The sequence below is a fragment of the Tenrec ecaudatus genome, chromosome 15, assembly GCF_050624435.1.
Source record: "Tenrec ecaudatus isolate mTenEca1 chromosome 15, mTenEca1.hap1, whole genome shotgun sequence".
Taxonomy (NCBI): domain Eukaryota; kingdom Metazoa; phylum Chordata; class Mammalia; order Afrosoricida; family Tenrecidae; genus Tenrec; species Tenrec ecaudatus.
This window is the reverse complement of record NC_134544.1, coordinates 107,993,934-108,003,156: the sequence shown is the minus strand read 5'-3', so window position 1 is coordinate 108,003,156 and position 9,223 is coordinate 107,993,934.

Sequence of the window (9,223 nt, the reverse complement as noted above, 5' to 3'; positions counted from 1 at the left end):
TTCAATACAATAAGCCCATTTCTCACATTAAATACACATATGGGGGTGAGGGCTTGGATAGGTTATTGAATTCCAGAATTTTTCTATAAATATTTTTAAGGCCTACCTTTGGATTTCACTTGTCATCTGTCAGTTTAACATACAGTATTGTCTTCATTGTTACTGTGAGAGTAGCACTTGGAAAACAGTTCTTTCAAATACCAGCAGGTTAATCCATAGTGGACAGGTTTCAGCAAAGTTTCCAGACTAAGTGCAGACTAGGCAGAAAGAATAGGCTTTCCACTTCAGGGGCAAAGGCATTGTAACCTTATGAATATTAGCAGAACCTTGTCCGACATGTTGGGCAAAGAGGAACACCTCAGTTTGGAAGGCACTTGGAATAGAACTGGGGGAGAGTGGCCTGTTCATAGTAGAGTCAACCTTAACGACACGGATGAAGCAATGCTTTCAGAATGTTATTAGTGACAGAGCATCACTTGAAAAGAGAAGAAAGAGCTGTATGCATCTACTAATGATTGGAACATGCAATGTATGAAATATGGAGCTTGGAAATTTGCAAGTTGCCCCAAAGGAACCGGGGCAAGTAAAGATCAATATCTTAGGTAAGTAAGATGAAATGGACTGGAAGTGCCATTTTGAATCAAGCAACCATATATTATACTATAACAAGAATGACAAATTCCAGTGGAATGGTCTCACATTCATAGTCAAAAAGAAAATATTAAAACTTATCTTGAAGTACAATGCTGCCTGTGATAGGTTAATATCTAAACACCTATAAAGAAAATGAGTTCATGAGTTAGCTATGACTCAAATTTACACCCTACCCACCAAATGAAGAGGAAAATGAAGATTTCTATCAACTCCTTCAGCTAGGAGTGGATCTAACATACAATAAAGAACATACAATAGTTACTGGTGTTTGAAATGTGAACGTCGGAAAACAAGAGAAAGGATCAGTAGTTGAAATATATGAATTTGGTGATACAAACAAAATTTAAGATATCACCTCACAATCAGAATTGACACATTGAGCACTATGACCACTCCGGTTGGGGGTGAAATACAGAATATCATCCATGAAGAAATCAAAAAGTCATTAAATGACAAGAAAGAAAAGATGAAAGTGAGTGTCATTGAGACTCCAGATTTTGATCTTGAATGTAGAGTAGCTAATCAAAGGCAAGACATATTGAAATAATAGAGCTTCCCAGAAATTTCCAGAAGGCAACTCAAAAAGGCAAATTATTATAATAACATGTGCAAAGACCTGATATCAGAAAAGCAAAGAACACATTCACCATATTTCATAGCGAAAGAACTAAAGAAATAATAAAAGCCTTGAGTTGCAATATTGAAGGTTTCCATGTACAAAAAAATATTGAGTGATCCAGAAAAGAACAAATGGGGATGGAAGGAATTCATAGCCACTGAACCCCAAAGACAAGGAAGTCTAGTGATGTAGTGGGTAATATGTTGGGCTTTTAAGCACAAGGTCATCAGTTAGAAACCACTCGCTACTCCTTGGGAGAAAGATGAATGAGACTTTCTATTCCTGCAAAGATTAACAGCCTCTGAAACCCACAGGGGCAGTCCTGGAGGATTGCTATGAGTCAGAATTCATTCAATGGCAATGAGTTTAGGTTTTCTTTTCTTTGGGTGGGGTGCCAAAAAGAATGGGTAGATAATCAACCATTTCAAAGGTAGCATATGATCAAGAACCAATAGTATTGAGGGAAGAAGTCCACGTGTAGGGTCTTTATTTATGTTCTGAGAGGAATAAAGGTATTTGCATTAAATCAAAGACAACCTTGTATTTTTTTTAAAACCATTTTATTAGGGACTCATACAACTCTTATCACATTCCATACATACATCAATTGTGTAAAGCACATCCGTACATTCTTTGCCCTCATCATTCTCAAAGCATCTGCTCTCCACTTAAGCCCTTTGCATCAGGTCCTCTTTTTTTCCCCTCCCTCCCTGCTCCCCCTCCCTCATGAGCCCTTTATAATTTAGAAATTATTATTTTGTCTTATCTTGCCCTATCCAGCATCTCCCTTCACCCCCTTCTCTGTTGTCCGTCCCCCAGGGAGAAGGTCACATGTAGGTCCTTGGAATTGGTTCCCTCTTTCCAACCCACTCACTCTCTACCCTCCCAGTATCGCCCCTCACACCCTGGTCCTGAAGGTATCATCCACCCTGGTAGGTATCATCAGCTCCTATCTGCACCAGTGTATGTCCTCTGCTCTATCTGGACTTGCAAGGTAGAATTTGGATCATGATAATTGGGGTGGGGGGGGGGAAGCATTTAAGAACTGAGGGAGAGCTGTATTCTTCATCAGTGCTACATTGACTCATCTCCTCCCCTAGACCCCTCTGCAAGGGGATCTCTAGTGGCCGACAAATGGGCCTTAGGTCTCCACTCTGCACTTCCCCCTTCATTCACTATAGTAAGATTTTTTTTTCCTGATGATGCCTTATAACTGATCCCTTCGACACCTCGTGATCACACAGGCTGGTGTGTTTCTTCCATGTGGGTTTTGTTGCTTCTGAGCTAGATGGCCACTTGTTTACCTTCAAGCCTTTAAGACCCAAAACACTATCTCTTTTGATAGCTGGACACCATCAGCTTTCTTCGCCACATTTGCTTATGCACCCGTTTGTCGTCAGCGATCGTATCATAGAGGTGTGCACCCAATGATATGATTTTTTGTTCTTATATCTGATAATTGATCCCTTCAGAACCACGTGATCACACAGGCTGGTGTGTTCTTCCATGTGGACTTTGTTGCTTCTGAGCTAGATGGCCACTTGTTTATCTTCAAGACTTTAAGACCCCAGATGCTATATTTTTTGGTAGCTGGGCACCATCAGCTTTCTTCACCGCATTTGCTTGTTCACCCATTTTGGCTTCAGCGGTTGTGTCATAGGGTGAACATAATAGAATGCCAATTTAATAGAAGAAAGTATTCATGCATTGAGGGAGTGCTTGAGTAGAGGCCCAAGGTTCTTATGCCACCTTAATACTAAACCTGTAATTATAGGCACATAGATCTATTTCCCCATCCTCACATAGATATTTGCATATGTACATGGCTTTGTCTAGACCTCTATAAATGTCCTTTGCCTCCTAGCTCTTTCCTCTATTTTCCTTGACTTTCCTCCTGTCCCACTATCATGCTCCGTCCCCACCTGGGTTTCAGCTATACCTCTTCGTTACCTTACCCTTGATCATTCCCTACCAGGCCTGCCACACCCACCTCACCACCAATTTGGATCCCTTGTTGTTCCCTTGTCCCTGGGTTTGTTAACACTACTTCCTTACCCCCATCTCTCCCTATATCTTGCAGTACCCTTTTTCATGATGATTGCAGCATAATTCCTCGTGAATTTGTCATTTCTAGCACAATAATTGGCTATTCAAATTGACCAATACCAGTGTATTTCAACTCATTAATACTTAGGATCCTGGTCTTTACCCCAAAACATTCCATTTTGAATAACTTCCACTTTTCCTAGATTCATACTTCGTCCATTCCACATTATGATTAGTAATGGCTGTTTGTAACTTTTTTCCCCATTTTGAGTCATACATCATCAACAAATGAAGGTCCCAAATTATTTTCTCCCACAATGTCATTAAGGTCAAGTCTACTTTGAGGCAACAGCTCTTTACCAGTTCTGTTTTGAATGTCCTCCACCCTGAAGTACTCGTTTTCTGGCACCACATCAGACAGTATTCTGTTGCTATTCTTAACATTTTCAGTGGCTAATTCCCAGGCGATATCTGTCCATTCCTTCTTCCTAATCTGTTCTTCGTCTGGAAACTTCACTGGAACTTACTCACCTGGGGTGACCCTGCTGGTACTTGTTAAACCAGTGGCACACCTTCCAGCAGGACAGCAGCACCCAAGCCACCACAGTGCAACCAACCAACCAACAAGTGTGGCAGGTCACTGTAGTTGTCTAAAAGCAACACAGTACTTCCCACAAAATAGAATTCTGCACATAACAGAAATTCAGTGTTCTCCTTGAATTTCTTCCCTTTACTAAGATTTCTTCTTAGCAATGAGTTGGGATCTTTAAGACCTGAATTTCTTAAGAGCATTCTAAAAAAATTTTTAAATCTCAAAAAAAACAAAAAACCAACAAACAAAAACTCACTTCTCAGTTGATTCCAACTCATAGTGACTGTCATAGTTAGATATCTGTTGGCGAATTGAGAGGATGAAGAGTAAAAGGGTGGAGTTTAGTCTGTCAGTCAGGTGGCAGCTTGATGACCTCATTTGGAGGTGTTAAAGAGATAAATACCTCACTGGAGGTGGGACACATACTCAGTCCTTGGGAGACATTGCAGCTGACAAGACACATGGAACTACACTAGTGCCCTGAGGTGGAGGAGCCATGTGGAGACCCCTGGCAGCGCTGAGATGCTTATAATGATACTGGATCTACAAGACATCCCACCCACTGGCCTGTGATCTTCCTGCATTAGATGTCATTGCGTGTGTTTTGTGAGTCTGAAGAGGACTTTATAGATTGATATTTGGCATATGGATTAATATTGGACTTATGGACTGGGCTGGGGTGTTTTCTTAATGTACAATTACTCTTTATATAAAGCTCTTTCTTGTACACATATGAGTGTCTATGAGTTTGCTTCGCTAGTCTACCCACATAATGTAGTGACCCTACAGAAAGACTCTAAATATGACATTTCCCACTTTACGTTTTTTCCCCTTGTAAGAGGACAACTTTCATGCAGAATAGAATTTGTCAGATGGTGACAGCTGGTTTTTGTTAGATTTAGAATTAAGTAAACAGTTAAGACAGTAGAGCTTTTAGTAAGATGATTTAATAAAGCTCATTAATGTTGATTTACATAGCTGACCCAAATAGAATACAAAATTCAACTCTGCTGCAGTCCTGTGTCATCAAAATATATTTGTGTATTAAATGAAACTACTAATGTTAAATTTTCATTTCAATTTTAATCAAACTTATGAAGACAAAATAAATGGAGAACTATTGGAAATATTGAATAGTATTTTGCCTTCATGTTCTATTACTTTCTAATTTGCTGAGAGCATTAAGTATGCTTTATCGGGAAAGTGTTAATAGCATTTCACTGTTATAAAAAACAACAACAAAACTGAGTTATTTTAAAGTTTATAGGCCAACCTTATTGAATCAGTCATTATAAAAGCCAATGAGTAGTTAGAGAAGGACTCTCTTTCTCTCTCAGTAGTCTCAGGCTTTATTCTGGTGTCTCTAGTAGCTGTATCTACAGTAATGAATCAGCAAGAAGGCATTTGACCTAGCAAAATTCACCCTCCATTTGAGTCGTGATTTTTGTGGTTCAGACCTCTAGAACACAAGTCACTTGAATGTTTTCTATGTTCTACTCCCATGCCGAATTATTTTACTCTCCATTCAGCACAGGGTGACTAAGAATATTATACCGTGGGACAGGTAAGTGCTTTGTTTTTCATCCATTGAGAACTCTTAACCCTCTGTTAGCTTACGGGACAGGGAGGAGGAGGAAGGAGTACATCATAGGTTTGATTTCACTCATTTCTGACCATTGGTGACTAGGCCTTGAGTAACAAACATAAAATGATGAATAAGCTGAGAATAGTCACAATAATAAGAATTGGCAACATGTAGTTAATGTTCATTTGAGCATTACCAGGAAAATGTCAAAGCATTGCCTGAGCACTCCCTCCTTTAATACTCTCCAAAGCCCTCTAAAGACGATCATGTCTCTATTTCAGAGATGAGACCGTGGAGGTGCAGTGGATCCCAGGGCCGATGTTGGTCAGTGGTAGAGATAACATCTGAACTTGAGAAATAGCTGACCTGCAGTAAACCACCATGCTATGATACCTCTTCAATAGAATTAACATTAATGATTTTGTAGTATGCTATGTCAAATTTAATGAAGTAGAAAGAGAGCATGGAATTAGGAGTAAGCAGTGTGGATTCTGTGCAGTTAGAATTGTGTGCCAAACTGATAGGATGGCTTTGATAAAGTTATGCAAGCCTTAGTTTCCTCATCTGTACCATGTTTGATAAAAAAGGCCAGCTAACAGTTTCCCTTCCAGAGGTGTCCTTTTTTATTCTTTTATAACTCTTTTCCCTCGGCTCACCACATCCTCTTTAACACTCTGGGCACTTCAATCCCTTCCATGCATACTGGTGGTTGAGAATCTCGGGTTTTATCCAGTGAAAAGGGTCATGAAAGTCGGCAAACAGTTGAGGCTGTGCTGTGTGTAATGACATAGTTGCTCAAAACTATATTACAAATGAGAATAAGATGGTAAATAGACTTGTTTTGTAGATCTGGGTATACCAGAGGTATCCTAAATTTTTTAAGTGTTACCAAAATTAATTTATTAATACATCTGGGATAAACGAAATCAAACAGACTTATTTCTTATAGGACTTCTCAGAGCACTGAAAATCTGCAAATGGACAACCTATTAGACCAGATCCTCCAAACCAATCCGAAAATTGGTTTGAATTTTCCCAGATCACCTTTCAAGATTATGATTTAGCCAGAAAAACTTTGGGAAATTCTTTGAATCTAGTGGCACCAATGAATAAATGCTGAACGCAGACCTTAAGGATTATTGCTGGGACTTAGTGAGTAGGGCGGGGAGGGGGGAGGGAGAAGCTTAGATCACGTTTCTGATTCTTTTGTACAGTCACTACAAGAGCCTTTTGTCCCTTTCTAAATCCCATTTACTGTGCTGTTACTGCTGAGCATGTATGCGTGTACACCACGCAAACCGGGTCTCTGTACACTCTAGTGTCATAGAGCGCATTCTAGGAGTTGCGCCATCATCTTAACCCTTCTCTGTGGAGCGCTTCTTCACTCACTGCCATACACTCATGACTCTCTATGGATTCTCTGTGCCTTTTTGAGTTATTGCCAATAGGATCCTAGATGGAGAAAAATATTTGTTGGAAGGTATGCACGGGCATATCTTTTTAACCAGCTAAGCTAAACTGTTGTCTCATTGAAGATGACTCCTGGGCATAGTTTTGATATCAGATGCAAAGACTATTTCAGAGTAAAGACTTCAGGAGTGCAGGTAGCCTTTGTGGCTACAGAAAGTCTTGAAATCAAGTGGCATCAGTTAATAGAGGTAGGTCTCAACCCTTGCGAGTTGTTTCTGGGACTCAGTTGGGATGAGAAGGCTAGCTCTACACCCCTAGTCTTCTTGTACAGTGGAAACGCAAGCCTTTTGAGGATGCCACTCACCCAGATCCTGGCACAGACCAGGATTGTGCCAGGAATTCTAGAAGTAAAAGCTGATTCACGGATTTATCTCAGCAATCTCGTGGGATATAGAAACCTGGCGACCAGTCCACAGGTTATCAAGGGCAGCGTAGTAGAGGAGTCTCCGTAGTAAGTGGATGTGCGTCAAGGGCTTGGGAAGAACTTGGTAAAGTAGTGACAGGTTTAAGGAAGACTAGGAAAGAGCCAGAGGAGAAACACAAAGATTATTCAAAAATACTAAGCCTGTCACCAATCCTACGATTAACTATCTACTTAATTGGGCAAATGTGTATGGTTGAGCCCAACTCTAGAGGTGGAAATACTTCAGGCATAGTGTTTTTCTTAGCCAGAGTTCTTTAGATAAACAGAAGCACACACAAATACATATGTGTATAAATACATACATACATACATACATACGTGTACATACATACAACAGAGTTTCAAACAAGTTCATGGAAATTTTTCATGATTTGATTACAACTTTCCATGAACTTTTTTGAAGCCCCTTTGTGTGTGTGTGTGTGTGTGTGTGTGTGTGTAAAACCTAATGTAATGCTCCTTAGGGAACTCTTTTCAACTGGTTGATTGATTATGTTACATTAGGTTACATATGGAACAGAAACTAGTCTAGTGTAAGGAAGACCACTGGGAACCATTGCTTAGCTAAGTTGACACATGAAAAATTAACCATCACAAATGATGACAGGGAATGCGATTATGACCTGAATAATCCTCTGTAGATTTGCCACAGCCTTCTAAGTGAGATCATTGGGATTGTGCTCTTATGAATATATTTTGACCTATCAGGTATAACTGGTTTTTCCATTAATCAAGTTCTTTAAGGTAGAGACCAAAAAAAAAAAAACAACAAACAATTTGGAACCATAAATAGGTAAAAACACAAGACATTAAGTATACATTTTATATAGATGCAATTTGGATAATTGAATTATATATTTTTTAATGGCGCTCTTCAGGGCATTTCAAAAAGTACAAAATATTTATTTTCCTCTCTGTAAGGAAGAAGAGCCTTGATTTCTCAGGAGCTAAAGCTCTCAGTTGCTACCCAAAAAGTCGGTGTTTCAAGTCCACCAGCGGCTCCCCAGGATAAAGAGGTAGAAGCCTGCTTCTGTAGAGATTTGCAGCCTTGAAAACCTTGTGGCGCAGTTCCACTGCCTTACAGGGCCACCAGGCATCAGAATCAAGGACAGAACAGCGCACAGGACACGGGGATGGAAGCCAGAGGACCCATGGAAGTTTCATTTCTCTACTCCCACTTCAGCCATTCGCTTTGGAAAATCAAGATGAAATCTTCAGACTCCTGTACCTTAGTTTAAAATGAGGTACAGAAAGGGACCAGATGGAGTATGAGTAAGAAGGGATACATCATTGCAACAAAAAGGACCAAACCCACGATCACTGCTAAGTCCGTTCTGACTCACAGCAACGCCGTAGGACAGAAGAGAATGTCCACCGTGGGTTCCAATGCTGCAAATCTCGATAGAAACAGGTCTCCTCCGCTTTCTCCCATGGAGTGGCTGCAGTCTGAACGGCCAGCCTTGCAACGAGCAGTGGAGCACTTAACCACTGCGACACCAGCTTAAGGAATGCTTTATCATTATTTTTCTAATATTGACAATTAGATAACTTTTTAATCATTTGATTGGAGGCTAGTACAACTCTTATCACAATCCATCTATCCATTGGGTCAAGCGCATTTGTACATTTGTTGTCATCATCATTCTCCAGACATTTGCTTTTGCTTAAGCCCTTGGTATCAGCTCCTCATTTCCCCCCTCCCTTTCCCCTCCCCCCACAATAAGATAAATAGCGCCTTTTTCTCCTTTAAGAACAATTATAAAAACCATTTTTAGATGTCACTTACTCTCATTAGGGGAGTGTGTCCTTATTAGCTGATGCAAAATGGAAGAT